The sequence below is a fragment of the Equus asinus genome, chromosome 3 (assembly GCF_041296235.1).
Source record: "Equus asinus isolate D_3611 breed Donkey chromosome 3, EquAss-T2T_v2, whole genome shotgun sequence".
Classification (NCBI taxonomy): Eukaryota; Metazoa; Chordata; class Mammalia; order Perissodactyla; family Equidae; genus Equus; species Equus asinus.
In genome coordinates this window covers 38,165,801-38,192,308 of record NC_091792.1, presented here as the reverse complement: position 1 = coordinate 38,192,308, position 26,508 = coordinate 38,165,801, and the positions used below count along the sequence as shown (strand labels likewise).

General features: G+C 31.8%; 1 protein-coding gene and 1 pseudogene across 9 annotated transcripts in view; both read left to right on the top strand.

Annotated features, from left to right (window-relative positions):
* The window catches only part of LRBA (LPS responsive beige-like anchor protein), a 705,137-nt gene that overhangs the window by 287,100 nt on the left and 391,529 nt on the right, over positions 1–26,508 (top strand). The window lies entirely within an intron of this gene.
* Positions 4,929–5,757, top strand: LOC106839083 (large ribosomal subunit protein eL31-like; annotated as a pseudogene).

Sequence of the window (26,508 nt, the reverse complement as noted above, 5' to 3'; positions counted from 1 at the left end):
TGAAATAAAGGGTTTGAAAATACTTGATTAATTCTAAATATAGCAATCTATATATTTTTCAAATAGCTTTTCTCATTAGGAAACAAAACAGTTTTCAATAAAATAGTGAACCTATTTTTGCTGGTTAAGTACTTTTAAGTTTTTAAAAAATTAATAAACACTTCTATACCACTACTTCGTTATCTAAGCTCTTAACAAGTATAAAATAAATCTTGGTAACAATCCTTTGAGGTAAATACCATTATGATGATCACGCCAGTTTTACAGATAAGGAAACTTGGAGCACAGAGAGGTTAAGTGATTTGTTCTAGGTCATACCACTAATATGTGGTGAACTCACGTAGTCTGATACAGAGTATAAACTTATTACCAGTTTGCTATGTGGCCTCTCTAACATCTACTAGTGGTTTAATACACATTTTCTCATTTCAGCATGACAACAAATCTGTGAAGTATGTGGGATAGATTGAGACAATGTGATTTTGCCTTTGTCACAGCTTTAAGTAAATTGCTAATTTTTGAACCAGAACCCAGGTCTCCTAACAATAACCCAGTATAGTCTCTGTCCCCATATCTTCTGTTGACCTCAAGGTATCGTGAAGTGTTTTGCTGTTGCAGTAATATATTATTCAACAAATGCTTGACAGTTCTCAAGAAATATGAAGCATATTAAAAAATATATTAGAGACCTAAACTGCCAATTTTAAGGTTAATTATGATGAATTATCCAATTTATCTCTTCAGTATTTGCTTTTTATTCAGATTGATGGTCATTTGCTTTTTTTATTTACAAGAAATATTTATATTCCTAATTATAAAAGCGATACATGTTTATTATAGAAAGTTTAGAAAATAGTGAAAAATATAAAGTATAAACATCATCCATTGTCTAGCTTTAACAACTGTTTATCTTCATTGTTTTTCTTTTAACCTTAGCTAGAAATAATTATAGACTTAGGAGAAGTTGCAAAAGTAGTTTGAAGGTGTATAGAAATGCTACTGATTTTTGTATGTTAATTTTGTATCCTGCAACTTTACTGAATTAATTGATTAGATCTAACAGTTTTTTGGTTGAGTCTTTAGGATTTTCTAGATATAAAATTGTGTCATTTGCAAATAGAGAAAATTTTACTCCTTCCTTTTCTGATAGCTTTTATTTCTTTTTCTTCCCTGATTGCTCTAGCTAGGACTCCCAGTAGTAGTTGAATTGGATACATTTTAATATAGTCCAATTTAGAGGTTTTCCTTTTGCATTGCTTTCATTATTTTTAGTTCTGGTAAATTCTTTCCCATTTTAAGATTATTTAAATCTATATTTTCTTCTAGATTTTCTATGGATGTAGTCCTTAATTTTAATTTTTAAAACATCTGAGATATTTTTCTTAGTATTACATAAGATAAGACTCTGATTTGATTTTCTCCATATGCTTTAGCCAGTTTCTCCAAAATCATGTCTCTGGTTTACAAAGCTTTCTTTATCATGTATTATGCTATCATGCTTGTTAGGTCTTATTTCAAATTATTCTGTTGTGTTTTATAGATCTCTTTTTTTTCTTATTGTGCATCACACAGTCCTTAAACTAATGCAACATTGTTTGGAATTTTATGTATTGTTTTTTATTGTTTATTATTAAAATTTAAATAAATATGTAAAAGCAGAAGGAATAGTGTAATGAACATCAGCGTCTAGATTTAATAACTGTAATATTTTGCCACATGTGTTTGATTTTTCTGTTGTTGAAGTGTTTTAAAGTAAATTACAGACTTTGTGAAAATTGACCACAGTGTGTTAATATGATTCTGTAAAACATCAGGATATTTTTCTATATAATTACATCATTACGATTTGTAAAAATAAGTACCAATTATTCATAATATCTTTTAATTCTTAGTCTATGTTCAGATTCCCCCTATTGGTTCAAAAATGTCATTATCAGTTAGTTGTTCTGACAAGAATCCATTCAAGGGCTACACATTACAATTAGTTGTTAGGTCTCTTTAGTTTTATTTTTAGTCTTGGATAACCAAAACTTACAAAAAAGTTAAAAGTATAGTACAACAAACTTAAAAAAAATTTAATGAGATGTAATTCACGCACCATATAGTTCACCCATTTCAATGTACAATTCAATGGCTTATAGTATATTCAGTGTTGTCACCATCACCACAATTTTAGAGTGTTTTCATCACATCAAAAGAAACCCTGTACCTGTTATCAATTACTTTCCATTTTCCCCAGCCCTAGACAGCCATTAATCTGCTTTCTCTCTCTCTAGATTGCCTATGCTGGTCGTTTGATATGATTCGAATTATAGTATCATACAATAGGTAGTGTTCTTTGACTGACTTCCTTTATTTAGCATCATGTTTTTAAGGTTCATTTCTGGGGATGAAAACAGCTGGGGGTCTGTTCTCATCTACTAAGGGATAGTTACTTTCCGAAATTTAGTTTTATACTTCTTTGCATTTTGTTATTGTTAGTATTGGAGCAATAGTTTCTTGCAACTTTTGTACATTCTATTAAGATGTCAACATCCTTGTGAGGTTTTCTTAAATTTACTTTTTAACAAATTGGTAATATGTTCATATTTCTAACTACACAAAAAAGTTTGTAGGAAAACCACTCCCTTGCAACCTTGTCCTGGGGGAATTAGCATTATCACTTTCTTGTTTTTTTTTCTCCAGAGACATTTTACAAGGGAATACAAATATGTCATGTGTCTTTTTACACAGATGTGTAGTATACAGTTTTGCACCTTCCTTTTTCATTTTTTAAACTATATCTTAGTGTTGTCAGGATATACTGAGCTTCCTCAATTTATTATTTCTTTATATAGTAATACATTGTATTTTTGTATACTATATCTCTGTGTGTGTGTATACATATATGTGTGTGTGTGTGTATGTATATGTGTGTGTGTGTGTGTATATATAATCATAATACCAGGCTTCAATTATTAGACATTTATGTTTTTTCCATTCTATGGTATTATGAGAAGTGCTGCAGTTTATAATTTTGTACTCTGCATTTTGTTGCTCTGTGTTTTTATAGGTTACTACTGAATTTTCTGTTTTACTTTATCATCATCTGTTAAAATTATTATATATTTTTCATTATGCAATCTATAGACATAATGTTCTCTGTTAGTAAATTTTTTTTAGATTCTTTCATGTTATATGGATAAATCATACCAGGCTGAGGATTTTTTGAACATAACTAATTCCAACTTTCTAAAGGATTTTTATAATTATTATAAGCAATGTTGATTTCCTTTAAGTTATGTGCATATACTAATGTCATACAATATATTGATTAGTTTTTGTGTGTTTCAAAGAGTCAAGTCTTAGAGCTAGTTATTGATTGGTTAATTTTTTTCTAATTCATTTTTATCTTTTGCTAACTATATTTTTCCCTCCTGTTGCATTCATTTTGGTGCCCCCGCCTTCCCTTTTTTTCTTGTGTATTTGAATGCTAGTTTCTTTTTTAAGTAATGAAAACAAGTCAGGATATGAATATTATTCTGAGGACAGCAATGGTCTCATCCTATTTTGTTTTTACACGGCATTCTCATTTTTGTTAGTTTGCAAATAGTCTGTATGTTTTTTGATGTAGTAGTGATTTACAATTTAAGGAGTTTTTACTTTATTGTTTGTTCAAATTTTGTTATTTTACTGCATTATTAGCAGATAATATGATATGCAGAATGTCTAACTTGGAAATTTATTGAGGATTTTTTAATGGGCCTAATTTGATATTAATTTTACATTTACAAACATTTTTGTATGTAAAAGAAAAAAAAAATGAAATAAACCACAACACTCTGATCTATAATCATGGTAAAATTTCCAATGGGAATTTTTGAATGACCAGAGAAATGTTTCTCAGTTGTGTTTGAAAAGATAAATAAATATGCTAAGCTATTTGGCAAGATGTTCAGTAAGGCATGATGAGCTCTATGAAAATTAAATGTGGAAATTGTATTGGGAATCAGGTAGCAGAACACAGTATAAAGGAGTTTTGAGACTTCTAAAGAGGATAATTTTCTGGAGTTCCAAAGTATCAGACAGTCTCAAGGAATAGATTTATAAATTCATCGTTGTAGACATTTTTATGACCAAAATAGCAAACATTAAAACTGAAAATAAAATTAGAAAAAAATTTGGATAAAGTATGAAGTATTAATATTTACATATATAAAAAATATAAATTTGGAGAATATCAAGATCCTAATAGATAAGTGGAGGAAAGATGGAGATTGGAAAGAATCCCTCTTGTCAGTAATAGAAAAGTGCAAATTAAAGTGGCAAAACTATTAAAATTCTTTTTATATTTGGTATGCTAGTAAGGAGTAGCAAAATTAAATAGACATGTTACTCATAACATTATAACTGTAGCACAGTTCTTTTGGAGAACTCTTTGAAATGAGGCATATGTTTGACTTAATTTTTACTTAGGATTTTTTATGTAAATTATTTTTAAAAAATCACATCCTTGAAAATATCAGTTACTAAGATAAGTATAACAGAAAAATTTTGGAAAATGTCTTAATGTCCAAGAGTTAATGGATAAGTAAGTAAATAGTGGCAGATCCACTTTGTGGAGCACTGAGTATTCATTAAAATACCCAGGTTATTACTTTAATTTTTAAAATGTAGGATTGAAATTTATTCCTTGTGATTATAACTAATGCATGAATTTTGTCAAAGTTTAGAAGGTAACTGAGAAGTAACACAATTGTTCTTTTAGTATTTTTTTCTTTTACTAATGCCTTTTTAATAAAATACAGCTATGGGTGTTAAAAAAAAAGATAACTAAAATTTAGGGAGAAAAGGAGAGATTACCTATGACCGTTAATTCAGAAAGATAAAAAATGAAATAATTTGGATGTTCCCAAACTGAATTACATATTATCTACCCATGCTCGGCTTCCTACTTGTCATAGGCACAGTAATTGTTTCCGTCTTCCAGACTTTAAAACTGATAGTCACAACCAAAGAGAAAATAAGATAAATTGGACTTTATCAAAATAACAGTGTTTGGGATTCAGAAGGCACTATGAAGAAAGAGAAGAGACAACCCACAGTATGGAAGAACATATTTGCAAATCTTATGTCTAATAAGGGTTCAATATCTGGAATATATACAGAATTTTTACAAATCAAAAATAAAGAGAGACCTCACTCCTCCCACCTCCAGGCAACCCCAAAGTTGTACTCGCCTGGCTACTTTCCTTCTCCCAGGATACCTTGTCCTCTACATTTTCAGCCTTGGCCAGGCAGAATGGCTCCTGCAAAGAAGGGTGGTAAGAAGGGCTGTTGGTGAACAGAGAATGCACCATCAGCATTCACAAACACATCCATAGAGTGGGCTTCAAGAAGCATGGCCCTCAGGCACTCAGAGAGATCCAGAAATTTGCCGTGAAGAAGATGGGAACTCCCAATGTATACATTGATACCAGGCTCAACAAAGCTGTCTGGACCAATGGAATAAGGAATGTCCCATACAGAATCTGTGTGTTGTTGTCCAGAAGATGTAAAGAGGATGAAGATTCACCAAACAAGCTCTGTACATTGGTTACCTATGTACTTCTCACCACTTTCAAAAGTCTACGGACAATGTGCATGAGAACTGGCGGCTGATTGTCAAACAGTTATAAAACTACCAAAAAACAATAGAGACATATAACACAATTTAAAAATAGGCAGAGATTTTGAATAGATATTTCTCCAAAGATGATATACAAATGGTCAATAAGCACTTGAAAAGATGTTCAACATCTTTATTCATTAAGGAAATACAAATCAAAACGACAATGAGATACCACTTCATACCCACTGGGATGGTTATGATCAAAAAGTCAGTAACACGGGTTGATGGGAATGTAATGAAATTAGGACCCTCCTATGCTAATGATGGGAATGTAAAATGGTGCAGCCACTTTGGAAAACAGTTTGACAGTTCCTCAAATGGTTAAATATAGAATTAACCATATGACCCAGTAATTCCACTCTTAGGTATATACCAAAGAGAGTTGAAAACATATGTCCACACAAAACCTTGTACGTAAATGTGCACAGTAGTGTTATTCATAATTACTAAAAAGTGGAATTAACCCAAATGTCCATCAACTACTGAATGGATAAATAAAATGTAGGCTATCCATACAATGCAGTATTATTTATCCATATGTATTTATGTGTACGTGTCTAATATATCTGTATTATGTTTACATATATATGTGTTTATATATTTATATATGTTTGTATATATAAATTCTAAGAGTTGAAATCACAAGTTATAGAATAAATAAAATTCTTATGTCACGGATCTGTTATGTAGAGACAAAATTCGTCAACCAGCATTCCTTTAATAGGAATTGTTCTTGGTGTATTCAATTTGCCTCAACAGTGCTTTAGTTGGTTTGCTTCTTTAAGGAAAAATGATATTTCCTATTCATGTTTCATATTCCATATAAATTAATAACCTTTATCAGAATAATAACAAATCTATGTTTAAATGTATTTTTAAATATTTTGTTGTTGGGCTAACACTATACTGTGTTCTCATGCTATACAGTTTTTCAGATCATGTTTATTATCCATACATTCTTCAAATCTAGGTTTATGATTAGTATTGGATACTGAAAATTTCTTGATACTTTTACATGACTTCCTGCATTCATTGTAAATCTTGTTCGGCAGCCAGCTTCTCTGCATGATTTCTCTTCAGTAATTAAATTTAGCATTTCCAGCTGCTGAAAAATTTGTTGGCCTTTTTTGTTCATTTGTGTTTCTTCATGCGTAAACCATAAGACAGCCGCATAGTTTTAATTCTTTTAAAGTGCCATTTTATGGGCTGGGTATGGCAGTTATATGCTGTGAATGGTTTACTTTCTTATTGAGTCCTAAACATGAATCTAAAATATTAATCTTAAATGTTAATCTAAATATAGATCTGATGTATATCAGATATGTGATTGCCCTGAGTGACTTTGTTCAAGTGATTTATAGGGAATTTAGATTTTTTTCTTAGAATGTCAGACCAGGTAATTTGTAATGATGTGTAATTTCAGACACCTGTATTTTCTCTCTTAAGTGTAGGTATAATCAATTACACAGGACTATATGTTGGGCTAATTACCATAGGATTTAACAAGTCCTTAATTATAACATAGCAGAATAATTTTAAACAGAAGAGATAAATCTTATGTCTGTTATTTTACAGTACATTATTTGGGAAACTTTACTTGATTATATTTATATTAGGGATTTTTGTTGATTTAGGTAGTTTTTGGGAAGGTGTTTACTGATACCACTGAGCCACATATCTGTCTTCAGAGGGTGTGATGCTTATAATTCAATGCCCCTTATTCTCCATTACTGCAGAAAGTACTTTTCATAGGTAATGTAGTTCTTTGTAATAAATTATAAGCATCTACCTACAGCTTGCTATTTTTAGATATCTCAAATGGTCATTGTTTAATATATTAATGAGTTCACATATGAACAGCCAATAAAAGTCTTGGTATAATCATTACTTGTGGACTTAGGTAGAATTACAGTATATAAACTGGTAATATTTCATGTCCTTTATTGAGAATCTGATTTTACCAGTGGATGCATGGTGTATAGTTGATTAAGCAATTTTAAATACTTATTAACCTAATTCTCCAAGTCTATAATGCTGTTTTTTTCTTTATTTTGTATTTCATTGTTAAATATTATTTGCCAACATAATAAATTGATAAGGCTTCAAGTAGAAGAGTGTTAACAATACAAATTTTTTTGTTTTAAGTATTAGTCACCTTTGATTGCCTTTGTTTTCTTTGGAGTACTAGACCATAGAATATAATTCAGTTGATGAAAAGCTTTAATTTTAGAATGAAAAATTATACCTAACAGGAGATGGAGATTTAAAAAAATTATTTATCCCTGAAATTCATGTGGAATTTCAAGTGCCCCTCAGTAGTCAAAACAATCTTGAAAGAAAAAAGAACAAACTTGGAGGACTCACCCTTCCTGATTTCAAAATTTACTACAAAGCTTTGTACTTCGGTACTGGTACAATTATACACATAAATACTACAGGAATAGAATTGAGAGTCTAGAAATAAATCTATACATCTAAGGCCAATTGATTTTTGACAAGAGTGACCACATCAATGGGGAAGAATAGTCTTTTCAAGAAATGATGCTCAGACAACTGAAAATCCACATTCAAAAGAATAAAGTTGACCCCCACCTCATACCGTATACAAAGATTAACTGAAAATGGACCAATGACATAAATATAACAGCTAAGCCATAAAATCTTAGAAGAAAATAGAGTGGTAAATCTTCATGACTTTGGATGTAGAAATGGATTCTTCGATATGACACCAAAAGCACAAGCAACAAAAGAAAAAACAGATAATTGAATGTTGTGCTTCCATGTCTTAATCTCCTCATCATTCCTAAACGCCCAGAGTAAGACTTCTATCCTCCTAAAGCTCCCAGTATAGTGCTTTTCACATAACATTTACCAAGTAAGATTATTTGAAAGAGTTGATGTATGTGCCATCTTTGCTTTTAGTAATGTGTACTTCTGTTCACTTGTCAGGCGATTTGATCATATTTTGAAGGTGAGATGGGAGAATTTGATCAATGAAGATGCAAATGTTTTGTCTCAGAACTTTATGAAAGATCTCAAACTATAGTATAGTATACTTATCCAGAGTTATACTTTGCATGTGTACCTAGAAAGGATTATTTAAGAAGAATGCAACTATGTGATTCCATGTTTAGTATCTGTATTTTTTTTGGTGTATTAAATTTCATCCAGCAGAAGTTGAAGAAATAGGATGAAGAGCTGTCCTGTCATTTTTTAGTAGATGCAACCGCTAAAAATGAAGAAATTTATATCCCATTTTTTACCTTTTAAATGTCTTTTCTTTAGTTATGGAAAGAAAAAAATTTCTATGTAAATAATATATGACATTCATTTATGCATAATAACACAGCAGATGCTTACTATTTTACCTCTGTATTGCTTAGTGTATCTCTTTGTAGAGAGTAATAATGGCATGATGTCTGGGTAATAATTTTCAGATGATTCACTCCAGCAAGTCATAGAAAAGCATTTTTCTCTAAGTTAGGATTATGTGAGGGCGTTATCTTTTATAGAAGATCAGAAATTTTTTTCTTTTTGGAGATTTAACATATACATGATACTCTCTCACATCTCGTTTAGAAGAACTTATGAAATATTTAAATGTTACTTTAAAAATTAAATTTTTGTATATTTTGTGTCTTTTGGCCAAACTTTTTATGGTATCTTTATATATATTTTGAGTATCAAGAACGATGTAAGACTATTTACTTTGTTTAAAAGTAAGTAAACTTACCCTAATAAGAACTGTCAGTAATATTATAATAGTTTTTTATCATCTTGTTAGAATGAAGGTAAAAATTTTAGTTCTGACACTCTTAGTAGCGGTGAGTAACTTGTTCTAGATTCTTTGTTTTGTGAAGAGTGATTTTTTTCCCTCATGATTGCTATCACATAGCACAGTACCTGGCAGATAATAGAGTAAAATTGTGTATAGAATTAAAGATGTCTGCTTTACATTGTAATGTAGCATGCTTTTTCTTTTACTTTCTGTAAGAGAATCTTTTACTTGTGAATGAGATACAAAAGGAGGGAACCCATGTGTATTTCCTAAATTACATGGTAGCATATTAACAAGTAATTTAATCCATCTAATTCTCTAACCAGTATTTGAAATACCAGTTGCATAGCTTTCATCATCACAGCAACATGCAGCCGCCGCAGTATGACAACCGACAGGCAGGTGGTTCCCTGACCTTGAAACAAACCTGGGCCGTGGCAGTGAGAGTGCCAAATCTTAACCAGTAGATCACCAGGGCTAGCTATGGTGATCTCAATGATTATAAAAATAATGACTGACTTATTAAGTGCTTACCATGTGCCAGTCTCTCAGAGTACTTTGCATGAATTATTCATTTTATCTTTAGATCCCTAAAGTTGCTTTAAAGTGGAAGTCATTACTGTTAGACCTACTATAAAAATAAAGAAGCTGAGGCTAGAGAGGTTTAATAAATTTCCCGAAGTTATACAGTTAACAGGGGAACGTGTAACCTACATGTAACCATGTCTTTAATCTATTTTGAGAAGATTGGGACATTTCCAGTTGTTGAAGCATCAGTGTACAATAAGAGCTGTCTTATCCTGTTGTAATCTAGAATAAGAGTTGCTCGCTAATATGTTTTGTTTCTAAATTACTGGGTTTTTTGGCTTCTTTAACTGTGTTCATAATTGATAAAAATATAAATTATATGATTGAGTAAAAACTTTAAAATTATATAATAATTGAAGCTAATACTTTTCAAACTGTCTGTGGTGAAAGACCAGATATTTTAAAAGTTCAAATCCGTAAGAGATATATAATGTTTCTAAAATGAAATAAAAATGTATTACTAGCAAAAAGAAAAATAAAAATATAACATAGAAACTTATTTTTTACTATTAGAGTCAGTGGGCGTATTAGTACATTTCAAGAAATGTACTCAGAACAAACATCATATAGAACAAAAAGAATTACAAAAGCTATATAGGTTCACTGGAAGAGTGCAATTAATATAAAGAATTGCACGGGACCGGGCCATGGCCCAGTGGTTGGGTTCGCAGGCTCTGCCTTGGCAGCCCAGGGCTAAGCCAGTTCGGGTCCTGGGCGTGGACCTAGCACTGCTCATCAAGCCATGCTGAGTCGGCATGCCACTTTCCACAACTAGAAGGACCCACAAGTGAAATATACAACTATGTACTGGAAGTCTTTGGGGAGAAGAAGGAAAAATAAAATCTTAAAGAATTGCAGTTGTGCTCATGAGTTTTTGTTGTTCTGTAATTGTAACTAAACAAAAAGATGTGAATGAAATAGCAATTCTTTGTATTAAATGTCTGATGCACACTTTGAACAAATACTGTTTATTATAATCAAAATTTTTAAAATTTTGATTTTTTAGTACTCTTCTAATGTGACAGATGAGCTTGCTGTTTTAAACTTATTTGATCTACTTTGGATTGATTGTAACGCTACCCTCTGAGGATAATGAAGTTGTTTCTCTGTTTTGTTTTAGTAATATTAATGGTATTAGTAATAATATTAGTAACAGTGTTTTGTTGATGGGAATGGAAGAAGAGATTTAAAGCAGTATCAATGACTGAAGATAATAATTTTCAACTTTTATTCAAAGTGAAGCAAGCGATGCTCTAATTTCAAAATTCATTTTCATTTCTTTGTCATTACCAGTTCCAACAATTTGCCCTATAAATTCATAGTTAAATTTAAATCCACCTTTTGACATAAGAAATTTTAGATTTTAGAGCTATGAATTTTCTATGCTTGGATCTTCTTTAAATGAAAAAAATTTCAAGACATTCTATTACATATTTTAGATGTTTGGTAATATCGTTTCACACATATGCAATATCCACATCATCCCCTACTTTGTTGATCATTGTTAAATTATGTAATAGGTCATAAAAAATCTGTATAAACTCTATTTTTCTATGTGGTCTAATCTTCTCTTTGTTTTTCAATCGTATCTGACCCTGGAAAAATGTAGTATGTAGTTGTTAAGATAATTAAAAATACTGAAGATATCAGACACTTGTGGCTATCCTATTGATATCTTTAAAAGTTGTGGTTCAAACCTTCTGTAAAGGGACTTGTTTCCCCTCATAAATCATCATACGTTTGTATGCATGTGATAACAGTATTATCAGTTTCCATATTACTACATAATAAAAAGAAAAATCTCAAAATTAATATGTTAATCTTAAGGTAATTCTCAATTTTATTTAATCACTACATATACTATAGTTTAGATGACTTTTTTTTTTTTTTTTTTATGGTAGCAAGACTTTCTAGATGAAGGAAACTGGCCCAGGCTCTTAAATCTTTTTAACTACCTCAGAATATTTTCTTGTGTTGGAGCTATACTGTCAGAACATTTCCTAAACAAAAGGTAAAGTTCAAAGCATATTTGAAGATAATGTAATTCTTCATAGTTTTATAGTGTTCAGAGCTAGTTGTGTTTGTCATTAGTGAAGCTAAAAAAAAGAGGATTTTTCCTTATGTTCAAATTTCATTTTTTCTAAAAAAAATTTTTAGCAATATCTTTGTGATTTTCAAGGTGTATTGAAAAATGCTTAACTAGTTTTTTTTGTTCAATTAGTGGATCTTCATTAACTAGTTCTTGAATACATTAAGCTCTGGTCATTGGAAAGTGGCACCTGAACTGCCTTCTTAGCCACAATTCACTGATGTTTCCAAGGATATGTCTGTGATGCAGGTTTCACCAATGTCTTGCCAGTTATGCGTGTATACATGTACATATATTCAAATAAAATTTATATATTTAAGTTTTGGTAATGTGATGTGCTACTTTATAGTAAGTTCACTAAACACTGTGGTTTTTATGTGAAATAGTGCGTACCTGTTTCTTTTTTTTTTTTTCTCTGCTTTATCTCCCCCAAATCCCCCTGGTACATAGTTGTATATCTAAGTTGCAGGTCCTTCTGGTTGTGGCAGGTGGGATGCCGCCTCAGCGTGGCCTGACGAGCGGTGCCATGTCTGTGCCCAGGATCCAAACTGGCGAAACCCTGGGCTGCCTCAGCAGAGTGCACGAACTTAACCACTCGGCCACAGGGCCAGCCCCTGCATATGTGTTTCTGTTGGCTTTTTAATTTAGTATTCATTTTTTCAATATTCCGTTCAGCTTTGAATAATCCTATTTGCATTTTTAACTTAAACTGCTTAAGTTTGGTAGTTTTACTATTTTGTTAGTTATTATATGTTTGCAAATAACCATACTATGGTTTTAATTCTTCATCATTTATGGCTACAGAAGTGCCGTCACCTGCCAACTGTTCAGAACACCACTGGAATAATTTATTGATCTAGCAAACCTAAGTTTATTATGTACCACAGTAAATGGGAATGCCATCTTCACAGAATTTCAGGAGGAGATTGGGGTGGTTATTTATAGTTGTTAGCTATGAGCTCAAGTGGTTTATGCTGGGCTTTTCCATGTGGGGATTTGATTGGGGTTGGTTCAAATTTGTCATATATGGAGGACAGGGAGGGAACAGTCTTGAAGTAAGCGTATTAGTAAGTGGTTGATAAGTGAGCTTTTTGCCCTGGTGAGCAATCCATTGTTCTGAAATTAGAGCAGCAATTTGTTGTTCAAATAAGTTGGTTTGTATATTCACTAAAGCAAACAGTGGAGTTATTTGATGGTTTGCAATTTTGTCTTCCTGGACTAGAGTTTCCTAGAACAAACAGTGAAATATTTGTTGTGTTGAAGTGTTGACTTACATGGTGTCAGTTTTCAGTTCTGGTTGTTAAGTTATATGGATGTAGGTGGTCCTATTCCCAAAACTGAATTATTTATATGAGTGATCTTACTTTGGAATAATTTTTTGGAAACTACTTTAATTGTCATCATTTCATTTACTACTATTACCACATTATAAAAAGGCAAGTCTTTTCCTGAGAAGTCCAGTGAATTTTGTTACTCTAATTGTAAATTCTTATTAAAACGAAATAATTAAAAGTTTGCTTCCCTTATGAATCTAATATGTTACGCCATAAATTTAAAAGAATAGATTTCATTGAAAATTAAAATAATTGTAAAAATAAGCTATAAAAATAAATAAGTGCTTACATTTTGGGTTATGAGTTATATACTGACCTTAAAATATCACACAGAATGTGATCCTACTGTACATAACTACTATTGATATCATGGGAATTTAGTAACACATAAACTGTTTATTGAGATGAGTCCATTGTCTTGTGTTTGGATGCTGTGGTCATGTCCACCTGCTATAAACTTTAGAAATTCTAAATACTTACTCTCAATTTCTATACTTATCTCATTGTGGATTGTAAACAGACAGTTCTCAGACTGGCATCAAAAACATGCATCAAGCTTAGTTGAGTAGCATTGGTCTGGACTATCATATTATTGAGAAATTAATTGAATGTCTTTGTCAAGAGCATACTCATTTGATCTTCATCAGCAGCCACAAATGGTCAAAGTTCACTTCATATACACCTAGAGACTCATCTGTTTATATATATCTTTGGTTTTATGGGGGGAAATATTTAATAATTATGTTTGTTGATTTAATAAATTGTCTCTATTTCACCTTTCGCGTTGTAAACTCCTTTAACTCCTCTCCAGTTTTGTTAAATGGGAAAAGAAAAAATCAAAAATTTGTTTCATAGTGTTACGAGGTCACCTGTGGTATCTCAGGGATTGCTAAGATCAGGCACAGGCCACACTGATTTTATCCATATTACACTCTTGGTCTTCCAAGTAACATTTTTATGGTAAAAAGGGTGCTGCTAAAAAAAAGTTTGAAGAACTATTTCTTGGACTTTTTTGCTTGTTATTTTATTTTTGGGGATGACTTTCTGAGCTCCTGAGATACTCTTCATAGGAATGTGAAGAATGTTGCCTCTTGGAACTAGGACAGTGAAATGTAACATGTCAAATGCTTTTCTCCGTCTGTATAGCAAATAGTGCTCCTTATAGACAATGGCTGATCAACTGAGAAGTCATTGATTATAGCTCTTTATAGAATTGATTATCATCCACATCACCAAAATTTTATGATTTTATTATACAGAATTGTGGTATTAATTGTGTGTGTTTTCTTTGGGACTTTTCTAAAATGTACTGTTTCTGTGTGTTTACCCTGATTGTCTATTTAATGCAGTATTTGTAAAGAACCAGTCTTATTTCTACTTTTTAAGTAGGATTTTTTTTTTTTTATTTTGCTGTTTTTTAACTTGGTAATATTCTTTGAGGCCTTTTATGTTTGCTGTTTTTTTCTCTCCTATACATGTCTTGTCCAGTAGAATTGTTTTCATAATCCTATTTTTTTTAGCAGTAAATATTTTGCTATATTAAACAACTTTTTTGGTGCCTTATTCTTGCCCATTAATGTGAAATTTAGTTCTCAGATGGCAGTGAAGAAATTTTCTAAAGAGAAAACATAACATAAACATTATTCTAAAGAGAGTATTGTAATCTTTTATCTTACATTAGAGTTTGATTAGAACAATGTTTGATGGTCCTTTAGACATTTAAGGTTTTTTAAACTAAAAACAATTATCATATTTTCTTTTATTTCTGTAATATAATCATCAGCATGTTAGTATTTCTGGACTGTCTTAAGGACTTTGGAATTCACAGCCATTGTTCTTAAAAGATTGCTTACAAGACCTGGCATTGACTGTGTACCCAAGCTTTGAGGATGGGGCTAATAATAACAAGAACATTAATAATAGCTATGATATATTGCATGCTTATTATGTGTTGGGCACTATTCTAAGCATTTTTTCATACAGTAACTCATTTAATCCTCACAATAACCTATGAGCCAGATATGCATTATTTGTTATCCCCATTTTACACATAAAAAAACAGAGAGTTGTTAGTGAATTGCCCAGTGATTTCAACTCTTAAGCTCCGTGTTCTACTCTTTTTACCAGTAGTATATTGCCTCTTCTTGAGTTGCACAAAATAAGTTGAGGGAAAATTATTTGACTTTCTTAATGATAATAAATGGACTTGATAAGGTGCCATTATAGAATGATGAACTTTGTTAATGTGTACCGTTCTAAACTTTGTAAATGTGAATGGGTAAACTTTTGCCTTATTTGAGGAAGAGACCTGTAGATAATACTGAGCAATTTATAAGATCCCCCATTGATATTGTCACATCAATTCCTATATTTGTTACATTGCACAAATAGTTATTATGTTGGCACATTGATGCCCTAAATATCATTACTTTAGTAGAGTTTAATAGTGTAAGTTATGTAGAAATGTGTTTAAAAATAACTTTTACAAGTTCTATACATAAGTGAAGTTCTTTTATAGTTACTAATACTTTTGTTACATATTCTCTTGAAGATAGTGAATCTTACTAAAGTTGACATTTTGCTTTGACATACCTGAGAATACTATTTTTTTTTAAAGATTTTTATTTTTTTCCTTTTTCTCCCCAAAGCCCCCCAGTATATAGTTGTATGTTCTTCGTTGTGGGTCGTTCTAGTTGTGGCATGTGGGACTCTGCCTCAGCATGGTTTGATGAGTGGTGCCATGTCTGCGCCCAGGATTCAAACCAATGAAATACTGGGCTGCCTGCAGCAGAGCACACGAACTTAACCACTCGGCCATGGGGCCAGCCCCTGAGAATGCTATTTTTAATGCAACTTAAAATTACATTGTGATTGAAAAATTCAACTTCTTGGATTTGACTTTTTATTCTGGTATGTTTACTATGCTATAAATGAAACCTATGATTTAACCAAAAATGGGCCTCTTTGTGGGTATAAATATGTTATAACTTCCTGTATTTAGTAAGATTTTCAGGTAGGGCAAGTTTCTTCCCATTGGGGCTTATGCTGTAACATTCAAAATTTTTTGTGTGGCTTTTCTTTCGCATCTAGAACCTGTTTTGGAGATACCTACTTGCAATTAGTGGTGTGATCTGTAGTCAGGAAGACTTATTTTGGGGAGGTGTTTAGCTCTCAATCATAGAGATAGAACTGTAAACTTAGCATCAGTAATAGGATACATTAGTGAACTGAGCTGACACTTTAAATTAAGCAGACTTAAAAGTATAACTCTGATAAACAAGGGCCTCTTTTTGTCCTAATTAATGAGTGTTCATCCTCCCTTACATTGTTGGTACATGAAGATAGATTGCCATAGAAAGTAAAGCACTCATCCTTCGCTGCTTTGTTTAGGGTCAAAGTAATTCACATGTAAGTAATATATAAAGATTAACTAATTTTCTAAAAAGAGCAATGTGGGTGGATTTTTTGGCTTGTGTTTACTACTATTAGCCCAGTAGTTATCAAGACTGGGCTAGACTGTATGCTTGCTCTGTGAATGGGGAATGGTCTTAATGTATATTTTCATAATTTTAAAACAGTACTTTTAAAAAAAAAAACTCTCCCTTACCCAATGTTTCTGCGGCCCTTCTTCCTCCATTTCCTTTCCAGACTTTTATTATCTCCACCCTCCTGATTTTTATCTCAAACTCTTGACTTAACTTCTGAGCTCCAAACCTGTGTATAGAACTGTTTACTGTTCACCTACACTTGAAATTTCTTGTAATCATCCCCACTTTTTTTGGGAGAATTTCCAGAACTGAAGTTCTCCCCTGTCATCTGCTTTTCCATTTTTACCCATCTGAGTAAATATCACCCCCATTTACTTGCTTATACAAGTCACCCATGACCCATGTTTTTCCCTTAACACATTTTGGAGTCTCTCCTCAAGTTCTATTTATTTTATCTCCAAATATATCTGTTGTCAAAAGTGTTATTTCTTATCTTAAACAGCCTATCTGTAGTCCAAAATAACTGAAGTAATTAATCCCTTACCTGGTCTTTTTTCCTCTCACCTATGTTTCCTTCATTTTTCATAGAATAGCCAGAGTAGTCATTTGGAAACATTAGTTTATGCTGGTCATATATCACATCATCCAGTGCCTTCCCATTGCACTTAGACTACACCTACAATCCTTACTGTGGTCTACAAGACCCTGTATAATCTTACCCCTACCTACCGTTTCCACATCATATCAAATACTGTACTCCGTTTACCTTATTCTCTAGTCACAATATGTTTTTATTCATCTTTACTTCTACTCATCTTTCAGACATACCTTTAAATGTCACTTTTACACAAAAGCCTTTTCTGTTTCTCATCTTCTACCCCCATTAGCCATCCAGTGTAAATCCAAATCATGACTTTCTGTTATAATCTCTCATTAGCACTTATACTGATGGTTTGTAATTATATATTTACTTGCATGATTGTTTCCTGCTCTTCTATGTGCTTCATGAAGGCAAGAACTCTGTGACTGTTCATTACATATGCAGAGTGTCTGGCACATTGCCTTACACATAGTAGGTGCTCAGTAAATAATTGTTCAATAAACGAATGCTAATTGTAGTCTACACATTTGGTTTCTTTTTCTTTTTTCTGATTAAAAGTGGGTATGCTAGCCCTTTTAAGAAACATAAAAGATTAAATTCAGTGAGAAAGGTCATGGCACAATTATTTTCTACCTATTACCAGCAAGAATGATAGGTTATAATAATATCTCAAATTACCATGATTGGTGGCTTTCAAATTATAGTTTTGAGTTCCTCAATCCAAAAAGTGCTGGTTGTGCTTGAAATAAAGGAATAGGAATAAGTAGTTTGAACTATAAAATACAGATTAGCAAGCTTTACATTAAAAAATTGCAGGGAGCATTGTTGGTTACATTCTTTGAGCTTCTCTCTGGTGTTTAAGGGTAACCTAATTTGGAACTGTGTTACCAGTTTTATTGCAGGAACGTGGACTTAGAAAACGTGTTCAGATTCCAGGCTCCACAATTTATTAATGGGAAAGTCTTGGGAAAAATTCATTGACCCTCTCTTCGTCTTAGTTTCCCTTCTATAAAAGGGACATAATGAAACCTCAGTAAAAGGTGTATTGTAGAGTACAATTTTATAATGTGGGTTAAACCACATTGTAGACTGTGTTAGTGACTGTTACCATTATTGTTGTGACCACTATTATAGAATTTAAAGGTCATGAATAACCAAGTCAGAATCTTGATTTGAGAAATGTAAGTTGAAGCTTTTCAGAGGAAACATATTATGTTCATTAACTATTTGAATTTTGATTAGTTTATGTTCTGAATAATCTCGGTGTCGTGTCGATTCTAGCTTAAATTAAGAAACTTACAAGGATTTCTGATTCTATTGCCCTTTATTTTCAGTTAGACGTTTTTCATTTCTGTTAGAAAATGCTGGTTTAGAAAACAGACAGGAAATACATTTCCTTGTAAGAAGTATTACCTAAGTTATCTTGATACTTTTTTGAAAATGAATTTTCCAGCATTGTTTTTTCTAAAACATGTTTTATTAAAAGCTGTTCAAGGATGTAATAGTTGAAATAGTATTTGAGAATCATAATAAGTAGCATCTTATTAATAGTATTTTGTTTTTCTTGAATTCAAAATATTAGAGATAACTATAGAAACAAATTGAAACCGGGTAATTTACCAATTCTACTATACATTGATACTATTCTTTTGTGTTTAAAAATGATCAGTTAATTCTTTTTATTTGAGTCATAGAAACCATTTCAACTGACTTTAGAATAAAACTACAGACCATATATTTATCTCGTGATTTCTTCCATCAAAGCATGGAGAAGTGAATTATTGAAAAGATAAAAATAAATTTGTTTGCTTTCTGTCAGAGTTCATATCCAGAGCCAGCCTTGATGTAAGACCAGAATGATTTAGACAAGTTTTCTTTGGAGATTCATAACATATGCTTGCTGGACAGAATTGAGTTATCTCTGCTCTGGAGAGTAAGTTATTGTAGCAGGAGCTGACAGAGATGAAGATAACGGAGGGAAATTCAATTACCTTTTAGTGTTTTCTTTCTAATAGGATTCTTAATGTGAAAAAGATCCTTAGATGATGCGCCTCCGTTACTTGTGAGATGTGCCTTGATACATACCTGTTTCCAGAATACCATCAACTTTCAGTTCCAGACCTTCATTAAGTATGAAATTGGCAGCTTATTGTTAAGAGTAGTTTTGATTGAAAGGTCTTATTTTCACTTGATGTCATTGACGATCTTTATAATCATTGACTACCCTCTGTGGTTTTCTTTAACAAAGTATATATTATTTTGTATGAAGTTACCATTTAATATGTTGGAGTTTTATTTTCTCCCTCTTGAATGACCTCTATGGAAGTATGTTAGAGCTTCTCAGTGCTGATATATTTATATCTCTCTGTCTAATTATCATATCCTGAAGCTTGGAAACCTTGTTTAAATGCTGTTAGAATTCTCAAGCGTCCATTTTCACTTTGCTTTTTCATTCTTCTTGAACTTTTTGCTAGGATGATGTCTTTACTTTCTCATCAGCTTTTACTTTTCATTGTCTTGCAGCCTGGCTTCTCTTCTTTCCTTTTCATCTCCAATCCTAGAACAGATAAATTAAAAATGTTCTCTTGAATATCATTAATGATCTAATTATACTACCCAGTGGTACTTTTTCATTTCTCATCTCCCTTCATCTCTGCATCATTTGACATTGATGACCAACCCTTCTATTTTGCAGTTCTTTTTTGCTTGACTTTTTTACCTGGTGCTTTTCTGATTAGCTTTTTACTTCTCATCCTTCTCCTTATAGTTTCATCTCTGTCTCTATTTCTTATTCCTTTTACCAAAAGTGTAGGTCTTTACAAGAATACCTCCTTGGTACTTTTAACTTTCTGTGCTGTTTTAGCAACCTCATATGTCAGCATTATCTAAAACCTCTACATAGAAGACATTAAATATTTTTAAATTTTTATATTTAATTTCCTCTATAGATAATTAACAATAAAAAATTTGCAAGAAAGCACATAGTGAAAAGTCCACTTCTAACCTCTTTCAGGATGCCTTCCACCTCCTCATCCTTATGGGAAACCATTGTTAGTTTCTTGTGAATCCTTTCAGGGTTTCTTTATGCATATATATACAAATAGGAATCATATTCCTATCCACTTTTCTTTATGCAAATGCTAACATATATATAAAGTTCTATATTTTGCTTTTTAAACTTAATACTATTTTTTTGGAGATCTTTTACACTCCCATTAGCAACGTGTCTTGTTTCCTAGTAGAGTATGTTATAAACTTTTAGACTTGTCATTCTCATAGATTATACATGGTAGTATGTAGTTTTTATTTGCATTTCTCAGTGTAGTTTTAACTTACATTTCTGCTTTTTATGGGTGAGGTTTATTATCCTTGAGCCTTTTGTATTTCCCTTTCTGAGAACATATCCTTTGCCTATTCTGTTGGGTTGTTTTTCTTTTCTTACTGATTTGTAGAAGCTCTACATAGATTAAGGAATCAACTCTCTGATATACGTTACAAATACTTTTACCAGTTTGTTAACTTAGGTATGGTGGATTTTTTTTTGTCCTGTAGAAGTTTTTCAAAAAATATCTTTATTGTTGAATTTATGAATATTTTCTTTTATGACTTCAGAATTTTGGGTTGGTAATTGGAAAGGTCTTCTACAGGCAGAGATTATAAAGGTCTTTCTCTATGTTTCTTTTAGTATTTCTACAGTTTTATTGTCTTACATTTAAATATTTTATTTATTTAGTATTTATCTTAGGATACACTGTGATATGAATCTAACTTAATTTATTTTATATGACAACCTAGTTTTCCCTATACCATTTACTACATAGTCTAAATTTTCTCCTCTGATTTTGAGATGACACTGAGATGACACTGTTATGATATATTAACTTTCTGTATGTTTGGGGGTGTATTTCTTGATGTTCTATTTTTCCTTACTAGTCTGTGTGTGATTTCATGTATTGGTCTCAAACTTGTAAATTATTGAGGTTTTGTAATGTGTTTTAATGCTAGTAGGGTTATATTTCTTCTGCTCCTTAGTGACTTTTAAAATTTTTTCAGAATTGCTATGGTTAGTCTTATTTATCTAATGTTGAGTTCAGCTTGTCTGGTTCAAAAAGCTATTTTAATTTTATTCTCTTGGGCTCTTCAGGTATGCAATCATAGCATCTACAGATATTGTTAGTTTTTCCTTCTTATTTCCAAGTTTTATTCTTATCTAATTGAATTGGCTTATTCAGTTATTATTATTGAGTAATAATAATTACTATAGGCTGCCAGATTCTGTTTGCTAGTGTTTTATTTGTTATTTTACCATTCTATTCTCTGTTATTATAAGTTCAACTTCTTTTGTTCTTGGATTTTACATATGAGTGAGATCACCAGTGTTAATGTTAAAAAATAGTAGTGGGCATCTTTTTCAAGGTTCTGACTTCAGTAGAGATGCTTTGGTGTTTCCCCTGTAATTATGATATGGTCTTTCAGCTGAAGTACATATCGTATATAATTTTAATTAAACATTAATTTAGTTCCATTTTGTTGAGTTTTTTCTTTTTATTGAAGAATTTTGTTCAATTTTGTCATCCTTAAGTGGAGCAGTAGAGTTGATAGTATGCTTTTTAAAATATTAAATATGTCAATATTATGCCAGTATGCTTTGGTCATAATTTTTTTTCTTTAATGTGCTGCCAGATTCTGTTTGCTAATGTTTTATTTGTGATTTTTGCGTTCTTTTCATAAGTTAAATTGAGTTGTGGTTCTTTTTAACTTTCCAATCAGTCTTAGAAATTTGGCAGGTTTTGCTATCAGTATTACACTTGCCTTATAGAAAGTATAAGAAAGTTTGTGTGTTTTTGTATGCTCAAGTACAGTGCTGGTAGAATTGCAGTTATCTGCTTCTTAAAGATTTGATAGAATTCCCTTTTGATGTAATTACTGTAGTATAGACCTCACTTCCAGTTTCACATTTCCCAAAATCTGCCACTTGTCTCTACCTAGGTGTCTTCCTGGCTCCTTCACTTTATCTAAGACATACATATGTTGTTTTCCCTTCTAAGTCTTTTATTAGTTTTATTAGTAGTGGCAAAATAGTACAAAGATTGGAAACGTATTCTTTATTCTAGATGGCTACAGACCTTGGTAAAAATCTGGTGGTTCTGGTACTGTTGAAGAAGGAAGATTTGGGGGAATAACTCAAAGTTTATGCCATGATCTTATTTTATTTTTTGATTTTTAAATTTCAAATTTTCATTCATGTAGTACATGATATATCACTTGATGTGAATTAATCTTGTGTTTTTCATGTAACCAACAATATTGCAATTATTACATTATTCTTGCACTGTCATTTTCACAATTTAGACTCAATTCTATATATCAAGTCAATACTGAAATGTTAGTGTATGAAAATGACTTTCAGTTAAGTGGTATCATTATGAAAGAGAAGTTTTGTCATTATCATTGGTAATGTAAATCAGCTGCCTATAATAATTTTCATGGATTGATTGATGCCATTTTAGCATTATGATAGTCCAGTGTAATGCTTATCAACTTATTACAAGTTATACCCTTTCACTTTGAGCAATCATAAATAATATAAATTCATTGATTTTTGTGCTGCTTCTTGTAGTTAATTTGCGATTAATTTGGTTACAGTTGTATAAGAATTATAAGCATATGAAATGCTTCTACATGTCTATAATCCAGATAACCCCAAATCTATTTTTAGTGGTTTGTTTAGATTATTATGGAAATAAAAAACAACAAAAAAGTGTCTTTCAAAAGTAGAATTCAAGTATATCCTAGAAGGTTAATCTGGGAAATTCTGACTTAAGAATAAGTTTCTTTTAGATCAATGGCTCTTTTTGTTTGACTATGAACTCTTTTGAGAATCTAACCTTGAGAAATTCGTACAAATATAACCATAAAATTTTACATGTAATTTTCAGAGGTTTACTGATTATGGCTTGAGAGTGTCTTATGTAAGGGTTTGTGTGGTTTGCACACATTATTTCTCTTATAGCAGTCATGTAGGGGGAATATTTAGAGGCTAACCTTCTTTCATTGTTGTTTGTCTTTGTTATAGATATTATGTTTTCAAATTCTGGATTATATTATCCTTTTCAGAGACCTTGTGAGAGTTACTTGTATCCATTAAAGATGTTTCGAAATTATTTGTGTCTATGATGGAAACAAACCCTAGGTACTGACATCTTTATAATAGGATCTGTTTCTTATTTTAATTTCAATACCTACTATAAACTTGGAACATAGGAATCTCTCAGTAAATAATTGCTAAATGAATGAAGGTATCGACCAATATAAGATAGAATATAGGATTAATGAAGGTTTTCATATCTAACTAACAAAAATTTGGGCACTGAATCTATTCATGTGAGAGCCTAGATCCTTTCAGATTAAGAAAACGTTCTGTTCATATCCTAATAGAAGTATAAAGAACAGTAATAATTTTTATGTTTCCTTATATTATTAGATTGTCACTGTTCCCCCTTTGCCCCTGCTTTATGGAGATGTGATTGACAAATAAATATTGTATGTATTTAAGGTGCACAACATGATGTTTTTATGTATGTATACATTGTGAAATGACTACCACAATCAAGCAAATTCACATATCCATCACCTCACATAGTTACTGTTTTTTTGTGTATAGCGAGAACACTTGAGAATCTACTCTTTCACGAAATTTCAAGCATGAAATACATTCTTATTAACTATTGTCACTATGCTGTACATTAGATATTCAGAACTTATAACTTAAAGTTTGTACCTTTTCATCAATATCTTCCCTTTCCCTACCCGCTAGCATCTGGTTCTAACCATTCTACTTTCGTGTTATGAGTTTGACTTCACCCTGAGCTAACATCTCTGTCAATCTTCCTCTATGTTGTATGTGGGTCGCCACCACAGCATGGCTGATGAGTGGTGTAAGTCCTCACCCAGGATCCAAACCTGGGCCACTGAAGCGGAGCGTGCCAAACTTAACCACTACGCCATGGGTGGCCCCAAGTTTGACTTTTTTGTTTGGGTTTTAGATTCCACATGTAAGTGAAATCATGCAACATTTGTCTTTCTGAGTCTGGCTCATTTCACTTAGCAAAATGTCCTCCTAGTTCATCTACATTGTTGCAGATGGCAGGATTTCCTTTTTTTTTTTTTAAAGCTGAATAATATTCCATTTATATATATCACATTTTGTTTATCCATTCATCTGTCAGTGGATACTTAGGATCTTTCCATATCTTGGCTGTTTTGAATAATGCTGCAGTAAACATGGGAGTGCAGATAGCTCTTCGAGATAGTGATTTATTTTCTTTGGATGTAAAGAAGTGGGTTGCTGGATCATGTGGTAGTTCTATTTTTAACTTTTTGAGGAACCTCCAAACTGTTTTCCACAGTGGCTGAAGCAATTCACATTCCCAAGAACAGTGCATAAGGGTTTCCTTTTCTCCACACCCACCCCAGCACTTGCTATCTTTTGTCTTTTTTGCTAATAGCCATTCTAACAGGTGTGAGGTGATGTCTCATGTGGTTTTGATTTGCATTTCCCTCTTGATTAGTGATTTGAGCATCTTTTCATGTACTGTTGGTCATTTCTGTATCTTCTTTTGGAAAATACCTATTCAGGTCATTTGCCCAATTATTTAATCACATTATTTTTTTCCTGTTGTGTTATATGAATTCCTTATATATTTTAGATATTAACCCCATATCAGGTATATGGTTTGCAGATGTTTTCTCCGTTCTGTACGTTGCCTTTTCATTTTGTTGTTTCCTTTGCTTTGTAGAAACTTTTTAGTGTGATGTAGTCCCACTTATTTGTTTTTGCTTTAGTTGCATGTGCTTTTGGTGTCAAATCCAAAATATCATTGCCAAGACCAATGCCAAAGAGCTTTTCCCCTGTGTTTTCTTCTAGGAGTTTTATGGTTTTAGGTCTTATGTGTAAGTCTTTAATCCATTTTGAGTTGTTTTTTTGTGTATGATGTAAGATAAGTGTCCAATTTTATTCTTTTGCATATGGGTATCCAGTTTGCCACTGTTTTTCTTAACTAGCATTTAATGATGTAGAAAGTCACAGAATTTAAATCTCTATGATAATTATTTGCTGGACTTATGGTGGTTGAGATTTGAACCTTATACAATGCTTAGATTTTCCAAGAGTTGAGTTACATTTTGATATGATGAGTAAAAACCCTTTAAATATCCTACAATCTACTTCTTGTTTGCTGAACAGATCTTTATTTTGTAGCTTTTATTTTATTAGAATTGAGAATTAAAAATATTTAATTACATGTGAACTGTAAAACTATTATCAAAATCAGCATTGTGTGATAGAAACATAGATTTGGAATTTATCAGAACTAGGTTTCAGTCTTGGTTCTACCACTAATTAACTATGTAGTGTTGGACAAGATGCTTAATTTCTGTGTAATATGGGCATCCTTAAAGGTCAGTAAGTCTAGCCCCAAATTTGGAGCTTATGTGTTATTTAGTCAAGCCCAAAAGATGGCTAGTAATTAGCTCTGTTAGTTAATAGAGTATCACCTATATAATAATCTTGAAATTTTCTTTCATTCACTTTTGTAGGAGATTTTTGAAACTAGATGTTAAACATAAGCTCTTTCTGTTTATTTTGCTCTTTTCTGCTGATTATATATTTCTTCCTATGTGCATGTAAAATTGGTAGAGTGCAAAGTCAGTTCAATGTATTTAAAGATTAGTTGAATAACAAATTTTTTTACACCTTTGTCCAGTCTTGTACTTTGTATTCCCATTACTCAGTTGAATTCTCTATTTTGTCTTTCATTTAGTCGCTGAAACATAGTGACAATGAATTGTGATACTGTGTTTTTTCTTAACTTTTAAAGCAAACTTGTAATTATGAGACAGTGCAAAGTATTTTTAAGTGAACCTCCCTTTTATGCTTTACTATTTGTCGTCTTCATTCTTCTTCCTCTTTTTATTTTGG